General features: G+C 44.1%; 1 long non-coding RNA gene across 1 annotated transcript; it reads left to right on the top strand.

Annotated features, from left to right (window-relative positions):
* The first annotated feature begins 17108 nt into the window (after positions 1–17108).
* On the top strand, positions 17109–22715 carry LOC127684199 (uncharacterized). Its single transcript, XR_007977741.1, has 3 exons — positions 17109–17292; positions 20017–20321; positions 22088–22715. It is a non-coding gene; the product is annotated as an uncharacterized LOC127684199 (long non-coding RNA).
* Positions 22716–25455: the final 2740 nt, after the last annotated feature.

The following is a 25455-nucleotide window of genomic DNA, read 5'->3' on the forward strand; positions in this document are numbered from 1 at the left end:
GCCAGTCTTTAGCGAGAATACATAAAAGTATTCTATTCTCATTGAGTGCAGTTATCTCTATGATTTGTGAGTGGACTGCTCAATGATTTCAGAAAAACATTTCCCTCCAGCTCCAGCTGGCGAGATGTCAAGACTGAAAAACACATCTCCTAGTTCTTCTTCTTGCCCCAATTGGGATGGATGAGCCTAATTCTCACCACCCCATTTCCTTACGCCATTAGCAGTGATTGAATCTCTGCGCATCCCAGTGAGCTTCACTCGGACCGTCTCAATGCACAGCAGCACCCGTAATATGGAAAACTATGTTGTGAAACTTCAAATCTACTTTTAATTCCATCTTTGACAGACCAAATTGAAGCCATGGTTTCTGCTTTGCTAGGGCCACTTACCAGGAGCTGGAAACGCCAGCCCTCTTCAGGATGAAAGCTTCCCTGTTCTGTCAGTCCAGTCGGGTGCTATAGTGATGGTTTCGGTCCACAGAAAGGGTTTGTGTGGACTAGAGAGGGGACAGACAGGACAACCAGACACCAGTGTTCCTTGGGAATTGGGGATCAAAGAGGAAAGAGATAATGAGGCAGCCCGGAGTCCACTTCCTGTGCACATATTGAATCTGCATCACCTTAAGCACTGACGAGCAAAGATGAAGCTTTAGAAGACACACAACTGCAAACAGCAGTACTTTTTGTTTATGTTTTTGGTTGTGTTTTTTTGAGACAGGGTTTCCTTGTGTAGCTCTGTCTTGAAATTCACTCTGTAAACCAGGTTGACCTTGAACTCAGAGATCTGACTGCCTTTGTCTCTGAGTGCTGGTATTAAGAGCCACCCTGCCTGACTTAGTCACTCGTAATGAAGTGACCCCAGATCATTGTAATTATTCATTTCAAAAGTATTGGTTCATGTTTTCTTTCTTTTTTTTTTTTTTTTCTTTTTTTGGTTTTTCGAGACAGGGTTTCTCTGTGTAGCTCCGGCTGTCCTGGAACTCACTCTGTAGACCAGGCTGGCCTCAAACTCAGAAATTCGCCTGCCTCTGCCTCCCAGAGTGCTGTGACACGCTCGGCTAAAGAGTTTCTGGTCGCTAAGATGGACTTTTTTTTTTTTAAGATTTATTTATTATATCTAAGTACACTGTAGCTGTCTTCAGACACCCCAGAACAGGGCATCAGATCTTATTATGGATGGTTGTGAGCCACCATGTGGTTGCTGGGATTTGAACTCAGGACCTTAAGATCAGAGTTTGAAATAAAGATCTGTCTTTAACTCTAACAAAGAAAGGAAGGAAGGAAGGAAGGAAGGAAGGAAGGAAGGAAGGAAGGAAGGAAGAAAGTGAAAGATAACAGAATAGAAGAAGAGTGTTCCTTCTAATCAGGTAAGAGCCACAGTCATCTACACCAGGGAGACACATTTTGGGAAGGGCTTAGAACTCTAGGGTGTGGAGTTTCTTTTCTATGAACCTTTTGGAGGCTAACTCTTTTTGGGGGCATTTTTTTTTATTGGATATGTTCTTTATTTAAATTTCAAATTCTTTCTCCTTTCCAGGTCTCCCCTTTGGACCCCAGCCCCAAGTCCCCCACCCCCCCATCCCATCACCCCTCCCCCAAGGAGGCTAACTCCTAGAGATGGGCCTGATTAGGTAGTCTGTGCTTGAGGATTCATCTGGCTCAGGGGTGCTCCAGGGGCTAGAGATGAAGAGATCAGAGACAGGATAACTCAGAGGAGCACACACTTGGGTGGCCTGAGAACTCTGACTTCCATAGGTACAGTACACACAAAGGCAAGAGTGCTAGGTGTCCTGCCGTGGCCGGATCACTGACAACAAACACAGGATTACAGGTTCCTCTGCCACATCACAAAGATTCTGATACAAATATTTTGAAAGCATTCACCTTAGGTTTGCTATACAAATAAGCTCGTTTGCCGGGCAGTGGTGTCACACACCTTTAATCCCAGCACTTGGGAGACAGAGGCAGGCAAATAACTGAGTTCAAGGCCAGCCTGGTCTACTGAGTGAGTTCCAGGACAGCCAGGGCTACACAGAGAAACCCTGTCTTGAACTCCTGCCTCCGCCGCCCCCCACCCCCACCCCCAAGACTTTGTGGTTGATGGGCTGGAGAGACAGCTCAGCAGTTGAGAACACTGACTGCTCTTTCAGAGGTCCCGAGTTCAATTCCCAGCAACCACATAGTGGCTCACAACCATCTGTAATGTCTGGGGTGTCTGAAGGCAGCGACAGTGTATCACATACATACAATAAATAAATCTTTTTTAAAAACTAACTAAATAAATAAATCTTTTTTTTTTTAAAGACTTTGGTTGGGATAGCAAGATGGCTTAGTAAGTAAAGGCCTTGCTATCAAGCCCAAAACCCTGAGTTCAATCTCTGGAACCCCCATGGTAGAGAGAGACACACAACTCCTGCAAGCTGTTCTCTGACGTTTATGCGTGTGCTGTGGCATAGTATCCTTCCCCCACTCCCTACACACTGAGACTTTTAGCCAAGAGGTGGTGGTGATGGTGGTGGCAGAGGTAACATCACATGCCTTTAATTCCAGCACTCGGGAGGCAGAGGTAGGGGGAAACCTCTGAGTTTGAGGCTAGCATGGTCTACAGAGTGAGTTCCAGGACAGCCACCCAGGGCTACACAGAGAAACCCTATCTCAAAAAAAAAAAAAAAGTAAATAAATAATTTTTTTTTTGTTTTTTTTTTTTTGTTTTTTTTTGTTTTTTTGGGATTTGGTTTTTTTCGAGGCAGATTTCTCTGTGTAGCCCTGGCTGTCCTTGAACTCACTCTGTAGACAAGGCTGGCCTTGAACTCAGAAATCCGCCTGCCTCTGCCTCCCAGAGTGCTGGGAGCACAGGCGTGCGCCACCACCACCCGGCTAATAATAAAAATTTTTAATTAAAAAATTTTTTTAGTCATCAGGCAAAAGAATTGCTACCTATCTAAAGCAAGTAGTTACCATTGCTTTTCAAGTAATCTTAACTGGCCTAAGAGGGAGAAGGCCCTCCCTAAGTTAGAGCATTCCCTTTGTTAAGATTGCTGATAAAAATCAGGAACTGGGAGGCAGCTGTGACTACGAAGATTCCCCGGTGACGGCAAACCTATTGAGAACAGCAGCAGGGACGTCTCCATTTTTGGAGCTGCACAGGAGAACCTGCACCACACGTACAAAAAGGAATGCCTCCCAGGTCGAACTGACTCTCAGAAAAGTATGAAACTACTTCCGGCTACTGTCCAGTGTGAAGATGCCCTCGAGTGACTTTTAAAGGCAGCTCCGGGGCCAGGGCGTGGTGATAAACACTCGTTAACTCAGCAGCTGGGGTTGGGGGAGGAGGGCGGAGAGTTCTAGGATAATCGGGCTTCTGAGTGAGCAGCTGGGTTGAAAACAAACTCAAGAGTATTTGGAACTCCAAACATCTTCACTCCCAGAGAGATCCTGCCCTCCAGGAACGTACCTCGTGCCTGTGGTCCCAGGTACTCTGGATGCTACAGCCCGGGGATCTCAAATTCAAGGCCAACCTGGGAAACAGGGGTCTGTGGGGGAGAGACGGAGACCTTAAGATTCTTTGGGTTAGGAGTAGCCTATGAACAGAAGAGGATTGGGAGGTATAGACATTTGGATATTTGTTCAGACATTCAGCAAATGTTTCCTATCAACGTACTACAAGCCAGACACAGTTCGGAGCATTAAACATATATCAGAAGCAGCACAAATAATTAACGGAAGATGGGTAAACATAATAAACAAGCACACATAATAAATAAGTCGATTACTAGATCGGAAAGTGACAAACAGTGGAGTGTGGGGGATGAGGCAGTATCTTAACTATAAACAAAGCAGTAAGGTGGCATCGCCAGAGATGGTAACCTTGATCAGACACAGAGGAGAGAACTGTCTTTCCTGTCTCTCAGTTATAATTTCTACCAGTTTACTGGGTAGAGTGTCTGTCTGCCTGCGTGTAGGTATGTGCGCCGTGCTCAGTACATACTTCCTGCTGAGGCTGGAAGAAGGAACTGGATCCCTTGAATTGGAAGCAGATCAAAGGCAAAGCGTAAGCTGTCACGTGGGCAGAGCAAGGCGTAAGCTGTCACGTGGGCAGAGCAAGGCGTAAGCTGTCACGTGGTTACTGAAACCCCAGGGCAGCTCCAGGGCCTCTGCCAGAGCAGCCAGTGATCTTCACCACTGGGCCATTCTCCCGTCCCTTGACTTTTTAATCTGAAATTACTAAGCTTTAGGTAAAAATAAGATATTTGCTTATTGTTGGATTTTCTGCGCAAAGGTCAGTCTGTCTACTCTGCAGCACAGGTCACCTGTCTGCCCGCCATGCGGGCCGCAGAGATGCGGTGGAGACGTGAGCCACAATGAGATACACCAGGCCACACAGTTCCACCCGGGACTTTATTTAAGATGGGAAAGGAGTAGCGGGCGGGAAGAAGAGAAAGAGGGAAAAGAGGGGGGAGAGAAACGCGGCCCAGTTATATACGGGTACTTACAGGTAAAGGTGGGCCATTGAGTTCTGGGTATATGGCGGCTGTTGCCTTGGCAACAGACCTATACACTGTCCTAATTGTCGCCTGTATGATGTCACAGGCCTCGCAGGTCTCGGTACCAACATTTATGTCTGATGTGAAAAACATGTTTCCCTGGGATGAAAATGATTAGATACACATTTTATACTTGCATTTTAGCGTTAGAAGCAATTAGGAAGCCTTTTCACCCTGGGGCAGAATGTGTTCAAATACTACTTTCTGAGTCTTTTTTGCAAACAAAAGTTACTTTGTTAGACCTCTGGGTCCAGTCATTGGCTCCACCTCACCCCAAAGCACTGTTTTCGGAAGACTTCCGGAACCAATATGGGGCTTACAAAGACACAGGCAAAGCAAGCCCAGATTTCCTGCTTGGTATTATATTTATGGATTTTAGCTTGGAATCAGGAGCTGGAAATATTTTATAACTTTTTGCCAGTAATAATAATTCAAATTTAAGTGCATTTAGTGAAAATTGTAAATCTCTGTTCTGGATTCCAAGACCTCTTGACCTTCAAGTTACAGTGTCTCTCTCAATTGTAGAAAATTATCTTACTTGCCAGCAGATCAGGGATCTGGTCTGCCCTCTCCTCACCCCTCCTGAGACAGGGTTTCTCTGTGTAGCCCTGGCTGTCCTGGAACTCACTCTGTAGACCAGGCTTGCCTCTAACTCAGAAATCCGCCTGCCTCTGCCTCCCAAGTGCTGGGATTACAGGCGTGTGCGCCACCACCGCCCGCCTCAGGGATCTGGTCTTAAACAGAACCAGTTTATAGAATGTCCCTGGGGGAGCTTTCAAGGGTTCTGAAGTGTCTGAGACCTTCCACAGCAAGCGTCTGCTCCACGGCGCTACCACCGGGTCTGAGTGGTATTCATTGTTTTCTAACCTTACTCAGAGTCTTCCTAGCCAAACCACACCAGTCCACCTTCTCCGCATTTCCCCCCTGGCTTCCCTTATCTCTTACTTCACTCAGCACATCTTCCGGACTTCCCCAGCTTTGGCCGCCAAGACCAGACGGGTATTGAGGATCTGTCTGTAGCTTTGTTTTGTAATGCTAAATTCTGTACCAGCAGGTACTGTTCACTGAGTTGCCTACCAGTGAACTCTCTGGGTTATCAGCTTTTGTTGTGCAAACCTTGTTTCTTCATTTAGAACTACTGTTTAAATAAAAATGGTACAGCCTTTTACTAGAAGGATTAGAGGTAGGGAGGGTTTGAGTTACCTGGTTGAAGGGAGGCAGAGGAGAAAGGACTAGGAGAGGGAGGCAGCTGCCATGAGGGGAGATGGACCATGAGCACGTGGCCGGGACAAACAGAGACCGGATATTTGGGGTACACCGCTGGAGAACTAGCCAGGCCAGCAGTTAGGAAAGTAGGCGAGGGGCTAACCCCTAGTAATTGTCAAAGTCAAATAAAATAACCACAGTCTGAGTCTCCTTCATTTGTAAGCTAGATAGGGATAAGTTTTATTTGTTTCAACTACAGGAGTGTGTGGCTTAAACTTCAACAACATTCTCATGAAAGCAGCCCACCTCCTTTTGACCGGCAGTGGCTTTATTTCCATTTTCTCCATCAAGCAAATCTACCTTCGTAGGAAAAACTTTAGCAACTGATGCTTTAAAATCCAGACCATGAAAACAGTGATAATAAATGAAGCTGCTAACCCTGGATGTAACTACCCCAGCTCACCAGACAATGAACTGTAAGCCCTTTCTTTGGGGAAAAAAAAAGTTTAAAAAAATGTCTTTACAAAGAAAAAAAAATCATGGCTGGTGAGGCAGCAAGAAACACTTCCCATTTCCAGCAAAACTAGCTCAGACCGCTTTGGGCTTTGGTGTCGCCATCGCTGCTGCTGCTGCTGCTGCAGGTTAGGGATGCCAGTTAATGCCCCGTCTTTGCTCCGATGCTCAGTCCAGAAACAATGTATCCTGTTAAATCGCTGCAGGAAAAGGGAGCCCAGGTCTGCAGGCAGCCACCACTCTCTTTACTTGTCCCTCTGTTCATTTTCACCTCCAGGCATCCCTGAGTCTCACCATTGTCTCAGCCCGGCCTTTAATGGTGAAGATGAAGCGATGATGAGACCCCTGACTCCAGCTTGCCTTTTTTTCTTTGTTTTTCTAAACAGAGTTTTTCTTTTCTTTTCTTTTTTTCAAGACAGCGTTTCTCTGTATAACCCTGGTTGTCCTGCAACTCACTTTGTAGACCAGGCTAGCCTCGAACTCAGAAATCCGCCTGCCTCCCAAGTGCTGGGATCAAAGGCGTGCGCCACCACCGCCCCGCTAAACAGAGTTTTTCTGTGTAGCCCTGGCTGTCCTGGAACTTGCTCTGGAAACTAGGCTGGCCTCAAACTCAGAGAACTGCCTGCCTCTGCTTCCAGAGTCCCCAGGATTTAATAGTGTGCACCGGCCCAGCCTGGCACTTTTGCCAGTACTCTTTTGCCCAAAGTTACTAGAATAATTATCAAAAGTTCATTGATCTACCAATGTCTCTCAGCAATATCCAGACTCTCCCAGCATCTCTTTCCTCAGCACACACAGCAGGGGAGACCTTATTACTGTAGCCTCCATATTTGTCCAATGTCTCCTTTCCATCATTTCCGTGAGAGCTGCCTGCCCTCCACAGAGGGCTGATATTCATGTTACCAGGTAAGGCCGCTGCCTAAGCAAAAGAGACACTGGCTTATTGCTAGATCAAGGATGAAAACCCTTCCCCCTGAAAAATGTCCCATTAGCTGAGGGTTAGTGGAGATGGCAAGAGAATCTCAGAGAGTCCCAGTTGTGGGGGGCGGGAGAGGGGGCAACTCATGAAGGTAGGCACACTGGAGAGGGAACAAGAGACTCATCTGTAGACAAAGACAGGAGTGTTCGAAAATCAGGTTTGCCACCACCTTCGTGTCCGGTCTTCAGTAACTTGTACATACAATGTTGTTGGAGACCAAACCCTAGAAAAACAGACCCTCAACAGCTCTCACCTTGAGATTCCACAGACCTTTAGGTTTACAGCTGAACCACCCCCCTTCTTCACACAAAGCTGATCAACTGGTTCTCATCCTGGCCGAACACCTGGGGTTGTCTGGGCGGAACCAGCATTCCAGAAACGCTGCTGGAAGCCACAGCCAGCATCTGCCCAGATGACCTTTTCTCTTTCTGGGCCTTTAGCTTTCCACTGTCCCTACTTCCTCTTATGGTGGGTTCAAAACCAGGTGTTTTGCATTTCATTAAAGAGGCCTTGACAAAGAACACCCCATTTACTTGGCCTCACTCCCTTTTCCCGACCTTTTCTCTCTTTCAGGCTTGGGTTCCCCTCGGCTCCCTGAATTACTAGGTCCCGCGGGTCAGGACACAATGTGGAGAGCATTATGGGAAATATAAAGTCAGTCAGACATGGCCTTGTTACCCATCTGTTCCTGGCAGAGCAGACAGTTGTTTCCGTTTGAAGATGTGTCTGGAAAAACACGTGTAGCAATTGGAAAGGGGGAGCAGTGGGTTTCTCAGATTATAAATCATAGGTTCCTAGGAACACTTAATTCAGCTGGTGTTGGAAGTGTATGTGTGTGTGGGGGGGGTGGAGGTGGGTGGGTGGGTGCAGGGGAGTTGGATCTAACAGGGATAATAAGTGGGGGAGGGGTGTGGGTAAGGCACTGGAGAACTGCAGAGCCAACTATTCTGGCTGGTCTGAAGGATACCTAAAGTCACCGTTAGCTCAAGTGCTGGCATCAGCATCCAGTAGATGTGGCTGATGGGTAAGAGGGAGGTGGGCCACCGCGGCTGTGAGCTCAGCTCTGGATCTGTCTCCTAGAGCCCACCCACTTCTAGAGTCTGGCTTGGGACTTTCTTACCTTCATGTGTGGTTCTAGCCATCCTAAGGAAGACGCAGGTGTTTACCACTCAGTGAGGTTACATGTTCCTTCTGGGCCTGGAGGGACCCTCGAAGAATTGGCAACTGAATGCTACCCACTGGGAACAGCAGGCATTCTCTCAGGCTGCTTGGAGGCAACCCAGCCCCTGCCTGGCCCTAGTCCAATCTGGCAACGAGACTGGAGGGAGTACACGACTGCGGGCGGTGGGTGCTCACTGGTTCCTAGTACCAACGCAGCAGGAACCTGGGGTGAGCACGCAGGAGAGGGGAGGCATGATGCTCAGTCTGCTGAAGACACAGCCAGGGAAGAGTTCAGCTGTTGGTTCTGTTGCCGTTACCTCCAGTATATGATGGGTCCCTCATAATTTTACTTCAAAGACAAAGTAGCCCGGTGCTGGTTAGAAAGGCATTTCACTGGTCTGGTCCAAGTTCCATTGTAAAATGAAAGCTCAATTCTACTTATTTAGAAATGTTAGCAAGAAGGGTCTGTGAATTCAAAATGAAGTCTAAGAAAAGCAAGAGAAAGAGCCGGGCGTGGTGGCAAATGCCTGTAATCCCAGCACTTGGGAGGCAGAGGCAGGCAGATTTCTGAGTTTGAGGCCAGCCTGGTCTACAGAGTGAGTTCCAGGACAGCCAGGAATACACAGAGAGACCCTGTCTCGAAAAAAAGAAAAAGGAGGAGGAGGAGGAAGAGGAAAAGGAGGAAGAGGAGGAGGAGAAGGAGGAGGAGGAGGAAGAGGAAGAAGAAGAAGAAGAAGAAGAAGAAGAAGAAGAAGAAGAAGAAGAAGAAGAAGAAGAAGAAGAAGAAGAAGAAGAAGAAGAAGAAGAAGAAGAAGAAGAAGAAGAAAAGCAAGAGAAAGAATCAGCTCCTGGTCTCTACCGAAATGGAAGAAGAGGGTGCCCCGTCTCTCTGACTGGTAGGGTCTATGTGGAAATCTCTGTGCTGTGATGCCCCAAGGATAACTAGTTCCCTTTAACTCCCACCTGTTCCCTGAGCAGAGCTGACCCTTCTCTGGCTGCCAATCTGCCTCCTAATCTGCAACCTCTTCCCGAATGCTCCTGCTTGGGGACATCCTGTATGTATAAACTGTTTAGGTCTAAAACAAAGCCCATCTCCTATACCACTGTTTTACAGATTGGAATCTAAATTGTATCCTGGGAGGCCCAAGAGTTCATTGTAGAATCCTTAAGGGTTTGGTTTGCTTTCATTTTTAATGATAATGAAAATGGTTTCACTCATATAAACAGTACTTCAGCCTTTTTAAAGAGACAGAGGCCACTCTGGTTTTTTATTGGTGACTTTATTGATCAATTGATCATCTAAGTTTCCTAATATTAGTTTAAATTAAATGTTAAGTTGGGATATATTTGAGATTGTACATGATCCCAAGTGTGAAAAATACTTTTTAAAAAAGATTTATTTTTTATTATTGTGTTGTGATCATAAAAAGAAAAAGAGACAGAGAGAGAAGAGAGGAGAGAAGCAGAGGTCAGCCATGACCATGTGGAGAGGGGGGAGGGGAGTAAAGCCCAAGAAGGGGCAAGAAAGAGGCTAAGCAGCCCTCTTTATAATAGGCCAGGCCTATCTGGCTATTGCCAGGTTAACTGTAGGGAGGGGCATACCTGGCTGTTGCCAGGTAACTGTGGGGTGGAGCTTAGACAGAACCCTAGCAATCTGGGCATCAGATTTTATTACAGATGGTTGTAAGCCACGAACTGGTTGCTGGGATTTGAACTCAGGACCTTCAGAAGAGCAGTCAGTGCTCTTAAGCTCTGAGCCATCTCTCTAGCCCGAAAAACACTTTTTAATTTTAAAAAATTTTGTATTCTCTCTGTGTGTGTTGCCTGAATCCATGCTTGTGTACCATGTGTATGCCTGGTGTCTGGAGAGCTAGAGTTATAGACACTTGTGAGCCACCATAGGTGTCCCATCCCGCGGGACTTAGTTATTCGGGGCGCCGAGGAGAACCCAAGCCTGAAAGAGAGAAATGGGCGGGAAAGACAGAGAAAGGCCAAGCAAAAAGGGGTGTCTTGTCAAAGCCTCTTTAATGAAAAGCAAATGCACCGGAGAGGAAGTAGAGAGGGGCTAAGGGGAATGCTAAAAGCACAGAAAGAGGAAAGGTCATCTGGGGCAGATGCTGGCTGTGGCATCCAACAGCTTTTCTGGAATGCTGGTTCTGCCTAGACAACCCTAGGTGTTTGGCCAGGATTAGAACCAGTTGATCGGCCTTGTGTGAAGAAGGGGGTGGTTCAGCTGTAAACCTCAAGGTCAGTGGACTCTCAAGGTGAGAGCTGTTGAGGGTCTGGTTTTCCACAGTTTGGTCTCCCACATATCCCCCTTTTTTCTTTCTTAAAGTTGTAGGGTGGCTATGGAAAGAGGGTCAGAGGAGAGCCTGTTTTAGGCTATGTGGCTTGCCCCCACGTCCAGCACCACAGTAACTAGGCCTTTTTAGGTCCTAGTAGGGCAGGGCCTCTGTCTTAGGCTATGTGAGCGGCACCTACTCCCGGCATCATGTCCCACTCTAATGACTTAATCAGGGCCTTGGTGGTCGTGATGAGCGCCCAGGTGGTGGACTCACAATAATCCCATCATGGAGTCACCCTGCAGCCAATAGGCGGTGTGCAACTGGCTCATGGCACCACAATTATTCCCGTCTTTGGTGACTCCACAGCTTATGGCCCTCAGCCAATATTTGGAGCCGGAGGTCACCCTCCCGTCATCATTGACAGAACTAGGAAGGCTCTGTGTCTGCAGCAAAGGTGGAGAATTGAAGGCCAATGGTTGCTGTCTCTGCGTCGGCCAAAGAGAGGTCTTCAGCTGAGCCTCGGATGTCTAGCTGATGGTAGTGGGCTACAACTGGTCTGTTTACGGCAGAATCAATCTGTGCTTTAATGAAACTGGTTAATCTGTTAAAAGCCCAGGGGCCAAATGACAAAAGCAATAAAAGACCCACAAGAGGCCCCCAAAAGGCTGGGGAGCAAGGTGGAGAGCCAGGGAGAAGTCTCAGCATCAGCATACTCTGGCAGCTAGCATGTTCCTTCAGCATCCTGCAGAAAAAACACAAGCATGCCCTCTTCTCTACACTCAGAGAGTTCCCTGGCATTAAAAAATTAAAATTTTTGTGGTATATAGAGATGTGATTCTCCCCTATTTTATTATAAAATAAAAGTTGTATGGGTCTGTTGTATATAGAGATGTGATTCTCCCCTCTTTTATTATAAAATAAAAGTTCTATGGGTCTGTTCCTTAATATCTTGTCTCTACAAATTATGAGGAATCTCAGTAATATGACTAATATCAAATTGTTAATAGAACATTTCAAATGACTGACTATAATAGTCAGTTATAATATTTGTCTTAATCTGATTTGGAACATTCAGTATAAAAAATAACATATATAAAGACAGTTATAACTAGAAAGCTTGAAAAGTTGTCAATAGTCCTATGTATATTTTTTGATTAATTTTTTTTGAATTGTATTTATATAAATAATTGTAAAAGTTAAGAATTAGTAGCATTAAAAAAGAAACAATTTCATGCAATTGTAAGCCATGATATATATATATATATAAATCAAAAGTTTGATTTTTAACATTTTAAAAAGAACAGCTACAGCACCCAATTCAATTATCTCTGCTGAAGCAAGGGGACACTCAAAAGAATAAACATGTGATCTAATTATATGAGCTTTACTCCCATAGTAGACACATTTTTATAGAATGCATGTATAAATCTTTAACAATAAAAATATGTATAGAGGCATATTTTAACAATATATCTTTTAATAACAATTATTAATTTTGTCAAAAAAGACTTGTCATGTAATAGATCAACCATCAATGTTTTGTATTAACCAATTCGATTGCTGTTTGAAACAAGGAACAAACATTTTCTACCTTGAAAACAGAGGTTTAGGTCCTCCCAGGGCAAGCTCTAGATGAGGTTAATATAAGATAAAACCAATTAATATATCCTACCAACCTTTAAAAATAATTTACATAAAAATTCTAAAAGTTCATAGTTAGAAGCAAGGCCTGTAACAACATTCCATGAACATTATACACTGAACAATTTAAGATCCTAGCTTCTTGTATTGAAACAGAGACAAAATATTTTTTCTTAATAAGGTAAGGCTATTAGCCATTCCTTGAGGAAAAACCTTCTAATGAAATTGCTTTATTGCTTCTTTAAAGTTAGAAGCAAATGCTTTTATAATTATCAGAATGTAAAGCAAAAATCAAACCTTTAAATCCATAATAATTTTGTATGGAGAGGCATTTCAATGCCTTTATAAACTCTACATAGCCTTATTGACCTTTTATAGATTTGAACTGCATTTTAAACCACACCTGGATAAGTCTGCTAAGAATGTTCTTTTAGCCAAACACTCCCTAGGTGGGGCCTGCAGGACAAAAACTAGTTTCCCCTGAGGCAGCTTTAAGCTTTGCATTAACTCAAAGGTAAATTTTTTTTTTTAATCTGCCCTAGGACCCACCTAGAGTCCTTGGCAAGGAAGTTATATGCAGTTCCTCAAAGTAACAACCCTCTAATCTGAGCCTTTTATCTAAGACCAGATCCAAACCCACCTGTTCTGCAAGGACATTTTGAGGGTTGAATAACAAAGGGAACCTGTAATTTCAGGATTCCCAGAAAAATTCTACTCGTAGTTTCATAGTAGTCAAAGGAGCCTGTTTGATATCAAATAAATTTCCACTGAGATCTCCTTTTTAATCTTGAAGGGTTAAATTTTGCTCCTACTATTGTAGCCAATAAACTGTAGAAAAGTGGCAATAGGCCTATAATATCCACAGCTGTATCACTCCTTAAATTATCTTAATTACAAAATATGTTAAGAATCATGAGCCTTTAACCAGACTGCAAACTGAAAACTGCAGCCAATGACACATTGGCAATTTTTTATTGTAACTCAATTTCTTCTTGCAGTATTAGAGCACAACTACAACTTTGGAAGCAAATCCCAATTTTAAACAATCTACTTTCTTTAAAATCAATGGCAAATGCATTATTTTTACAGTACAAGATTTGTCTGCCAGTTCTTATGTTCAAGTGTACAACAGTGTAACTTATTAAAGAGACATTATTTTAAATCGTATTTCTTATAAGTCCAATCTCCAGGCCAAGATTCACACAAAACACCATGCCAATTTAGAAACATCTTAGAGGCCTGTATTTCCTGGGTTGCGTCATGCCATGTGTAGCTAGTTAAGATGGCTCTGACACTGAATCACCAGTTTTAAACAAACCTTTTTTTAATAACACTATATCTTTTAAATCATAACCAATTAATTTATAACTCTATAGTCAAGATGTGTATAACCTTATACCATTAAGACCAATTAAAAACAAGAATAAAGCAATTACACGAATTTCATAAGTTAAACCAAAGTTTTCCCAAAGCTTGAGGCTGGTGGCCTTTTAAAAGCGGCTTTTTCTCCAGCTGTGTTTGACTCCTACTTAAGAATGTGAGGCACCTTAAATTAGCTTCCTCTGTGTAAATTTCAGACTGGCAGGACTTCCAGGAGATAAAGCTTTTTTTTTTTTTTTTTTTTTTTTTTTTACCATTTTTTTCTTTTTAACATAAAACATAAAAACAAAGATCATTCAGCCAATCAAAACAGTGGACAACATAAATTGACACACATATGGACAGGTTTTGTTGTACCAAAGACAGAAAACATAAAGAGAGGGAACTTGATGTCCCAAAGAGATCCAAAGATCTTAACCAGAACTAAGGAGATCTCCAGTAGGTTTCAGAGAGGAAACAGGACGTCTCCCATTTTCCTCTCCTCCCCAGGAGAGTTTTGAAACAGTTTTTAACCATTTTTTTTCTTTTTTGATACCACGTCCTACACATGGAAAAACTGCTCTTCTGAAATCTGCTTTTTCTCTTGTTTAAGATTTAACAAGTGGGAAGGAGGGTGCCTAGGCGAACACACACACACAGACATGGTATAGAATAAAGCTTATTCAGAACAGAGGATGAAAGTTAATGGGGTAGTAGAGACAGAGAAAGGCAGAGAGAGAGAGTATAGATAATTAGAGAATGGCCATGACCATGTGGATAGAGGTGGGACAGCATCAGGGCCCTGCCTGGCCAATATTTCATTTAATTCTCGACCTACTTTTTGCCATGTCTTTCTTTTTAACTCTAACTCCTCTTTCCCTGAGAGAAGCTTTCAGGTCTCTAATAAAGACTGCTTCTTTAGACAATGGCCCATTTATTATGGGAAGGAAATGTCAACTTACCGAGAAATGTTTTTTCTCTCATGAGCGGTGAGAGTGCTTCCTCCAAATGGTTTCTTTGCTGCTGCAGCCTTCCTGGGGTAATTTCTGTCCTGTGAAGGTCTGTACCTCAGGAACCACATTGAGGTGCACCTTATTCTGTCCCACAGGACCTAGTTATTCGGGGAGCCGAGGAGAACCCAAGCCTGAAAGAGAGAAATGGGCGGGAAAGACAGAGAAAGGCCAAGCAAAAAGGGGTGTCTTGTCAAAGCCTCTTTAATGAATAGCAAAACGCCTGGTTTTGAGTGCACTGGAGAGGAAGTAGGGAGGAGTTGAGGGGAATGCTAAAAGCACAGAAAGAGGAAAGGTCATCTGGGGCAGATGCTGGCTGTGGCATCCAACAGCTTTTCTGGAATGCTTGTTCTGCCTAGACAACCCTAGGTGTTCAGCCAGGATAAGAACCAGTTGATCAGCCTTGTGTGAAGAAGGGGGTGGTTCAGCTGTAAACCTCAATGTCAGTGGACTCTCAAGGTGAGAGCTGTTGAGGGTCTGTTTTTCCACAGTTTGGTCTCCCACACATAGGGTTGCTGGGAATCAAATCCAGGTCCTCTGGAAGGGCAGCCAGTGCTCTTAACCACTGAGCCATCTGTCCAGCCCCTGAGGAGCACTGTTGATTCGGGATGACCTGATGAGCTGGTTTTCAGTTGGTCTCTAACAAGCATAAAGGTGCTGGGGGCATCCTTACTTGGCTTCAGGAAGGGGCCAGGAATTACTGGGTCTATAAAGCTGAGAACCACAACATTTATTTTTCTTTGTATTATTCTTTAATATTTTTTTAATAATCCAGTCTTTATCCCTCTCCTGCTCCACCCTCCCACTATTCCCCATCCCCTCCCCTCCAGATTGTCCCCATCCCCAGCCCCCTCCACACCTCACAAAACCTCCCCACTCTCTGGGGCCTCAAGTCTCTCAAGGGTTAGGTTTGTCTGTCTTCTCTTACCAGAGAGAAGCCAGACCAGGCAGTCCCCTGCTGTAAATGTGTTGGGGACTAATATCAGCTAGTGTATGCTGCCTGGTTGGTGGCTCAGTGTCTCAGAGATCCCGGGGATCCAGGTCTTCCTATAGGGTCACCCTTTTCCTCAGTTTCTTCCAGCTTTTCCCTAATGTAACTATAGGGGTCCTCAGCTTCTGTCCATTGGTTGGGTGTAAGTCTTTACATCTGTCTCTGTCAGCTGTTGTTGCGCGCCTCTCAGAGGGCAGCCCTGCTAGGCGTCTATCTGTAAGCACACCATAGTATTAGTAATAGCGGGACCACAACTTCTTTATGACTACTAATCTGTTGCCAATTGATGAAGCAGCCACCCTCACGGTCCCCTCCTGAAAAGTTCTGGCTTTTATGTGCCAAGTGTGTTGTAATTAAGTAATCACACAGACTGGTCTTAGATTTGAAATAGGAGATTTCTCTGATCCTGGTTAAGTCCAGAAATGACTGCTTTTGACTTTCTAGAATACAGACAGCAAACAGCAGCCCATTGCATGGGCTTTCCCCTGTGCTAGGCAGACCTGTCTGTGCTCCTGACTGTGCTCTAAGGAGTCTGCAACTCCATGGGAGCAAGAATAATTCAATGAAAGGAAAGACACATTCAAGGAGAGGAAAAGCAGAGTTGGGGAGCTGTCTCTGAGTTCTTAGATTGGTGCTGGTGGGACTCCCAATGGTTTTCTCAGATGTACCTGGGGCAGAAAAGGAAAGAAATGCACCTAAGACAACCATACACCCTTCCTCCAAAGTATTCAACCAGGACTATAGGCCTAAGTTATAAATTTAGGGGAAGAAACATAAGAACAAACCCAGATGGCCTTAGGCCGGCTGGTTCCATGTGTGTCGCCCCTCCCCCACTTTGTCCTTGTAGCCCTCCTCTTCCCCCTTGAAGTCCTCCCTCACCCCCTCTCCGGTCTTTCTTTTTTCTTCCTCTCTTTCTTCCTTTTTTTTTTTTTTAATATTTACTTAATATTATATGTAAGTATACTGTAGCTGTCCTCAGACATACCAGAAGAGGGCGTCAGATCTCATTACAGATGGTTGTGAGCGACCATGTAGTTGCTAGGATTTGAACTCAGGACCTTTGGAAGAGCAGTCAGAGCTCTTAACCTCTGAGCTGTCTCACCAGCCCCCCACTCTGGTCTTTCAAGACAAAGAACTCACTCTGTAAAACAGGCTGGCCTCCAACTCAGAGATCCCTCTATCTCTGCCTTCCACAGAGTACTGGAATTAAAGGCATTTACCATCACTGCTCATCTGGTTATACTTTTTAAATACAATGCTGTTACTTTCATTATCAAAATATAAACATTTAAATAGACACCGCACTAGTAGTCTGTTGCAGTTAGGTGTGTCCTGAAGAGCTGCAGTTTGGGTGTGCTTCTAAAAGCCTCCATAGATAAGAAGGCCAGAATGGAAAGTTCCTGCCTATTTTAAGGCTAGTTGCTTAGGAGAGGTCTTTTGGTCTTTGCTCTATGACCCAAGGCAGAGTAGGTGGGGTGGCCACCTTAAACCTGAAATGGTTCTGCCCCTGCTGACTTGGCTTGGAGCCCCACCCCCATGACTGGACTTTTGATCAAGCACTCTGTTGATTTGGCTTGGAAGAGACTCTATGGAAGGAGCTCCTGGTAAGAGAGAGGAATTTTCTCTTTGGGCTTGCAGGAACAAGGGAGGCAGCTGACAGGACACAGGAGAAACAGGATTTGATTTAAGAAAGCCAGGGAGCTCTCTTGGGTTTGGAGGAGCTCAAGAGAAAGGTAGACTAGCTCTGTAGAATCACACAGATAGAGATTTCTATAGTTTAGTTGTAAGATCAGGCTTGTAAAAAGGCATTTTGTATACAGTTAAGAAAATTAAGTTATGGGCTGGAGAGATGGCTCAGTGGTTAAGATCACTGACTGCTCTTCCAGAGGTCCTGAGTTCTATTCCCAGCAGCCACATGGTGGCTCACAACCATCTGTGATGGGATCCAATGCTCTCTGCTGGTGTGTCTGAAGACAGCCACGGTATACTCATATACATACAATAAATAAATCTTTTTAAAATAGGAAAAAAAAAAGTTCCCTAACTGAGCTAGCAGGTTTCACCATCCTTGTCTTTATTGGTATGAATATTAATAATTTAAATGATTACACAATACCATAGGCATCTGTAATGGCAGGTTATATAAGAAAGCAGCTGAGCCAGCTGCGAATGCAAGCCAATAAGCAGCATTCCTCCATGTCTTCTCCATAAATTTCTGCCTTCAGGTTCTTCTGCTTTGGCTCTCGTGGATGATGGTGATGGACTTTCGTCAGGATTGCAGGCTCAATAAATCCCTTCCTCCCACAAGTTGATATTTATCAAGTTGCTTATCACAGCAAAAGAAACCAAACTAGAACAGCATCTTATATAAAAGAAAGCAAGAACAAAGTGGGGGAGGGTGACACACATGGAACCACTGCCGGGTGCAGTGGCTCCTGCCTTTAATCTAACTGCTTGGGAGGCACAGGCAGAAAAGATTTCTGAGTTCAAGGCCAGCCTGGTCTATATAGCAAGTTCCTGGACAGGGCTACATAGAAAGTCTTGGTCTCAAAACAAAAACAACAACACCCTGATAGATTACACTTTACTAAAATTCAAACATCTGTTCTTTTTTTTAAAAAAAAGATTTATTTATTATTATATGTAAGTACTTTCTTCAGACACTCTAAAAGAAGGAGTCAGATCTTGCTACGGATGGGTGTGAGCCACCATGTGGTTGTTGGGATTTGAACTCAGGACCTTAGGAAGAGCAGTCAAGGTGCTCTTAACTGCTGAGCCATCTCTCCAGCCCCCAAGCATCTGTTCTTTAAAAGGCTCAGTCTAGACAAGGAGAGAACAAACGGTAGTCCAGGAGAGAATATTCTCAAAGGGAAAAAACTACTATCCTCAACAATAAAAAGAAAGAACACAAACCCAATCTAACAAAGGATCAAATGTCTTTTTTTTTAAAGATTTACTTATTTATTATATATAAGTACATGGTAGCTGTACTTATGATCAGACACACCAAAAGAGGGTGTCAGATTTCATTACAAATGGTTGTCAGCCACCATGTGGTTGCTGGGATTTGAACTCAGGACTTCTAGAAGAGCAGTCAGTGCTTTTAACCACTGAGTCATCTCTCCAGCCCAGGATCAAGCATCTTAACCAGTATCTACTAAAGAAAACATACAGATGACAAATAATCACAAGAAAAGCTGTCCCTCAAATGCCATGAGCAAATGCAAAGGAAGACAATAGACAGCAGAGTGTATGTAGTCTTTTTTTTTTTTTTCTGGTTTTTTTGAGACAGGGTTTCTCTGTATAACCCTGGCTGTCCTGGAACTCACTCTGTAGACCAGGCTGGCCTCGTACTCAGAAATCTGCCTGCCTCTGCCTCCCAGAGTGCTGGGATTGCAGGCGTGTGCCACCACTGCCCAGCTTCAGAGTGTAGTCTTTAATCGCAGCACTCAGGAGGCAGAGGCAGGCAGATCTCTGAGTTCAAGGCCAGCCTGGTCTAGATGGTGAGTTCTAGGACAGCCAGAACTAAATGTTGAGACCCTGTCAATAAAACAAACAGAGCCAAAGAGAAGGAATGGAGGAGAAAACAGAGATATCTCTACATTTACCCAAATAGCCCAAATCCAGATCATCAAAGAGCAAGGGGAGCAATTGGTGGGCACATTCATTGCTTGTTGGGAATACAAAATGGCACAAACACCTTGGAAGACAAGACCAAGCATTTTCCCATGCAACCTACCAGTTGTACATTTTCATGTATACCCAAAGGACTTGAAAATCTGGGTCCACACCGAACCCTTCACGCATAATGACAGTGGTCTTAGTTATAACTCTCTAACCTGGAAAGCAACTGTGATGTTCTGTACTTCATTCAGAAGGAGCCTTACATGCATATTAGTAAGTGAAAGAAGTGAATTTGAAAAGCCTACATTGTGTACAAGTCCAACTGTATGATGTTCTGGAAAAGGAAAAACTATGAAATATAGACGGATAGATTAGATAGATAGATAGATAGATAGATAGATAGATAGATAGACAGACAGATAGATAGACAGATAGGAAGAGATGAATGATGCAGAACACATTTTGGAGGCAGTGAAAATGCCCTTTATAATGCTGTGATAATGGGCTTGTAATTATTGTCAAATCCTCAGTGTGCACAGTATCAAGCCTGGGTCCTTATGTAAACTTAGGGTGACCATGTCGCATCCATGCAGGTTCCTCAGTTGTGACAAACATCACCAGGGAGGGACTTTTGCCGTGGAGGAGGCTCTGCCTGGGTAGGAGCATACAGTACAGCTCTATGTTTCCCTGTTTACTGTTTACAGCTACTCTAATTCAGGGTAAGGATTGCAACTTGGAGACTTTTCATTTGGATCACTCACAGAAGCAGTAAATGTGCTGAATACAAACAACAGAACTGAATCTTGGGGAGTCAACTGGTTCCTGTAATTACAAGTGCAGAAGTCTCCCGGCCCTGGGGCGGAGCCTGTGACTCAGCACTCTCCTCCAGATCGGTTTCTTGAAGCCACTTCACTCTGCTAACCACTGCCTTGACCCCACCCTCTGCTGGCCCTGATCACTGGCATTGTGTGGCTGCCAGGAACCTTCGAGCCTAAGGCTTCCTCCCAAGGTGCTGTCTCTGCTCTACATTCCAAGCAAGTGTTATCAGATTTACCCTGATTAGAGTCTATCTCAGGATCTCTTTTCTAGTATTGGACATCCAACCTGTTAAAAATATCAGTTCTATCCTCAAATACTCAGGGTCAAACCACTTCTCTACTGCTACTTGCCACTGTCAATTATCAGCATCCCTCCTCTGAATGACCTGGGCCACCCCCTAAGCAGTTCCCTGGCTTCAAAGTTTTTCTAGAGTAGACACGAGAGAGCACGTGATATTTGGAAAGGGTATAAATATACCCTACCTACAGTAGACAATGCTGTGTGGTATTGGTTTGCCTTGCCTCTCTCTTCTGGTTATCATTTGTCATGATGTCATAGAGGAAAAAAAAAAACAGCACCAAAGAACTCCTGGTGGTATTCTGGTGGCTTCTTGCCGCCCCCACGGCTGATTGGCAGAGCCTTGCAGTTTCTTCAAGATCAAACTTCCATCACTGATTTGTGAATGATGTTTGTGAGTGGGGTGCGCGAACTGCTGATATCCTGACAACTCAGATTGGGCTCACTCCAAAGAATTAAACAGGTCCATATCCTCCACTGCCCTATTACCCTTTCCTTTTGGCTACTCCAGGTGGGTAGAGGGCTAGCAGGGGGTTAAGGCATTTAAGTACACTTATTAAAATAAGATTTGAGAAATATAAGCCTGCAAAGTACACTTATTAAAGTGAGAAGGCTAGGCTGATTTCATGACAGGCTTCAAACTGGCAGTGAAGGAGACTGGGCCTAAATCTGTTTCCAAGAACTGGGCCACTCTTGACAAGTCCAGGCCTCCGGAAGCTGCCCTGACACCTGGCCTGAGGCAAGGACAATGGATCAGCCGCAGTTTCCAGACTTCTTCAGCAAATTTCCAGCCCCCACACCCCGGTAATGGAATGTCCCTAGAGATGGACCCAACAGATTAACATAGAGGTCACCTACTGAGGAATTCTCTGATAGCTTTAAATCAGGCCTGTGAGCTCACTGGGGTCTCTCTCTCTCTCTCTCTCTCTCTCTCTCTCTCTCTCTCTCTCTCAGTAATGGGAGAGCCCAGCATGCTAGACTTTTGTAGAATAAAACACTCTTTGAGTTCACACACTATTTGAGTCCAGGGTGTCATTCTTAGGCAAGCCCTGGACCCTTACAAAGGTAGGATTTGAAAAATATAAGCCTCCACATCCATGTTTTGGATTTTAGTTAATTCCAGATGTGGATGAGTTAACAACCCAGAACAGCCTTCGCACAATCACACCCCAGGTTGGCTCCGCGCTCAGGAGCAGCTGACTGGGGCAAAACAAGCTGCATAGTTTCCTTCCTTTCTTGTTTGCTTTTTGGGGTTTTTGTTTTTGTTTGTTTTATTTTGTTTTACTGGTTATTTTTGCTTGTTTGACTTTTGTTTATATGTAGGTGTTGGGGTTTTTGGTTATTTGTGTGTTGTTTGTTTTTGTTTTTTATTTTGAAAGAACATAAAGTTGTTTTGGGAAACTAGTGGGGAGGATCTGGGAGGAGTTCAGGGAAAGGGGAAACATAATCTAAATATTTGGGAAAAAATTTTAAAAAAACCAAGAAAATATAGTTTCAACACACACACCTCACACATACGCCATTGCATAAAAGTCTTCAATGGCTCCTGGTCTCAGAATAGAAGCCAATGACCTTGGTATGCCCTTGTAAGAGACGATAGAATCCCTTATAACCTTTCCTTTTATTCCACCATTCTTTTTATTTCCCCTTTGCCAAAAGGAGGAGCCACGCATGCTGAGAGAGAAGAAAAGAGGAGAAGGAGGAAGAGGAAGAGGAGGAAGAAGAGGAGGAGGGACCAAAAATATCTGGATTATATAGGCAGGAGCCTCAGGGTGAAAAGCAGGCCAGGCCCTGGGCTGGAAAGTTCAGGGTTAGGGGCCGGGCTTGCCTGGTTGGGACTAAGGGATTCTGGGAGAACTTGGAGGCCAGGTCTGCTTTGATATGTAAAATATGCACCTTGTCCTAGAGTCCGAAACCAAACCACCCCACCACCTCCACTTTTTTTTTTTTTAAGTTTCTTGTTTTGTTTTTGAGACACGTTTTAGCAGCCCTGGAGGTCCTGGAACTTCCTTTGTGGGCCAGGCTGGCCTAGAACTCAAAGATTCTCCTGTCCCTAACTGCTGAGTGCTCAGATTAAAAGCACCACCACAGCCCAACCACTAATAACTTACTTCTCTCTCTCTCTCTATCTGTCTGTCTATCTATCTATCTATCTATCTATCTATCTATCTATCTATCTATCTATCTGAATACACCAGACACACCAGACACACCAGAAGAGGGCACGGGAACACATTACAGATGGTTGTGAGCCTCCATGTGGTTGCTGGGAATTGAACTCAGGACTTCTGGAAGAGCAGTCTGTGCTCTTAACATCTCTCCAGCCCCTCCCCCCACCCCCCTCCCCCCAACACTCCTCCACCCCACCCCCCATTCATAACTTTCTAACTTTAGCTCTTCCACCCTCTTCTCCCTCCCACTCAGCCACAGTGGCGTAAACCAAACCCTAAAAGCCAGGATAAAATCATGTACGGTTCTTCAGAGCTTGGCATCTATCATGCTCTGAGAAACTGGGGTCTGCCACGGCGGTGGGGGTGGGGGGGTGGGGTGGGGAGTGGGGGAGTGGTGGGGGTGGGGAAGCTGTTCCACTCTGCTCTGCCCTTCCCACCACGGTGCTCAATTCTACCTTTGTGACAGAATAATACCCCGCTGTGTGTGCATGTTACACTTTCTTTTTTTTTTTTTTATTTATTTATTATACGTAAGTACACTGTAGCTGTCTTCAGACACCAGAATAGGGTGTCAGATCTCTTTACGGATGGTTGTGAGCCACCATGTGGATGCTGGGATTTGAACTCATGACCTTTGGAAGAACAGTCGGTGCTCTTACCCGCTGAGCCATCTCTCCAGCCCCCATGTTACACTTTCTTATCCACTCGTTCATCACTGGCCTTGTAGGATGATTCCAAAACTTGACTCTGAGTTATTCATTATACTCTATTGTTCTGTTAAATAAAAACAAACAAACAAACAAACAAAAGAGTAAACAGGCTAAGAAGTGAAGATATTTGTAAGCAGAAACAGACCACCAGCAAGGCTAGCAACACCCACATACTTAACGTGTGTGTTTGTGGGTACCAGGATAGATCTTCAAAACAAAACCTCCGGGGACAAGGAACATAATTTTACTTCACTTTGCCTTGCTTTATTTTTATTTTTTTATAAACTCAACATTCATTTCACTTAATTTACCAAATCGTATGTTTCAAAAGAACACAAACAAATCAGAAAACTTCTACTTAAACTAGTCTAAGTGGCTGGGCCAAACTCCAGCTGTTTCCACATCCTCCGTGTCCGCAGAGCCGGGCCTGCCTGAGGCTGCGATTCCTGGTGTGTGTACATTTTTGCCTTTCCTGTTGAACATGAATAAATTTCTCTGAACATAAATTAATTTCTCCGAACTGAGAGAGAGACATGAACTGTTACCGGATATGGCACTTTATGTTTCCAGTTTTAAAAATCAGCCAAGCAAAAACTATTTGATAGAAGTGACTGACCAAAGAACTTGTTAGCGGTTCTGGCTTTAAGTCGTAAGACACATGTTCTGAGGAAAATAAGGTCAAGCAGTAAAGCAAACAAGATTACCTGGGAGTGATGGCCATAGTCGTATAAAAACGAAAAGAAAAGGAAACGGAGGGAAGAAAAGAAAAGGGAGGAAGGAGGGAAGAAAATGCCTACTTGAATCCAACTTAAAGTTTCTTCAAAAACACTTTATAAAAAAAAAAAACAGTCCTGCGTGATTCTTGAATCCCTTAGAACTGGGATTAGTCTGGGGCCTGCACAAGTACTTGGAGAGCAAGATTGTTAGGAGGTTGTGTATCTGAATGTGGTTAAGAGAATCAATGACCTTAACATCTCAGAAAGGTTTCTTGGATTTTGAGGTGAGGGTGACAGAGGGGGATACTTTTCCAGGATTGGCTGAGAAACAAATAAGGCACCAATAATTTTGTCACTAGACAGTCACAAGGTCATTTGTCTAGCTCTACTATGTAAACAGCCCTCAGAACTGTCTGTGTTAGCTACAGCTAGGGCTGTTGTAACAAAATACCATATGCTTGAGGGCTTGGACAATTTGCTGTGTCACTGTGCTGTAGGCTGGAAGTCCGAGATGGAGGTGATCAGTAGAGTTAGCTCCGGACAACTGTGAGAAAAAAAGCTCTTCCCTGTCTCCGCCCACATTCTGGGGTTTGCAGCAACTTTTGGCTTATAGATCATTACCTACTCTCTGCCTCCTGTCTCTTCACACGGAGACCATCCATCTTGTGTGTCTTTCTTTCTTTCTTTTTTTAAAAGATTTATTATACGTAAGTACACTGTACTGTCTTCAGATACCTCAGAAGAGGGCATCAGAGCTTCTTTTGGATTGGCTGTGAGCCACCATGTGATTGCTAGAAATTGAACTCAGGACCTTCAGAAGAGCAGTCAATGCCCTTACCCGCTGAGCCATCTCTCCAGCCCCATCTCTTGTGTGTCTATGTCCGAGTTTTTCTTTTCCTTGAAGAAAAATCACCAGTTGTCACATTGGAACCAGATCCACTCTACTCAAGTCTGATCTAGCTCATCTTATTTATTACATCAGCAATGGCTGGATTTCCCAATACATTTATTTTCTTAAAACATACACACACACACACACACACATTTGGGCTGGAGAGATGGCTCAGTGGTTAAGAGCACTGACTGCTCTTCCAAAGGTCCTGAGTTTAAATCCCAGCAACCACATGGTGGCTCACAACTATCCCCCCCTTCTGGTGTGTCTGAAGACAGTTGCAGTGCACTTATTTATAACAATAAATAAGTCATTGGGACAGAGCGAGCAGGGACTGAGTGAGCAAGGTTAACTGGAATGAGTGGGGCAGACTGGAGCGAGCAGAGGTCCTCAATTCAATTCCCAGCAACCACATGGAGGCTCACAACCATCTGTACAGCTACAGTGTGCTCATACACATTAAATAAATAAATAAATAAATAAATAAATAAATAAATAAATAATTAAATCTAAAAAAAAGCACACTTATTTTAATCTT

The sequence above is a fragment of the Apodemus sylvaticus genome, chromosome 5, assembly GCF_947179515.1.
Source record: "Apodemus sylvaticus chromosome 5, mApoSyl1.1, whole genome shotgun sequence".
Taxonomy (NCBI): Eukaryota; Metazoa; Chordata; class Mammalia; order Rodentia; family Muridae; genus Apodemus; species Apodemus sylvaticus.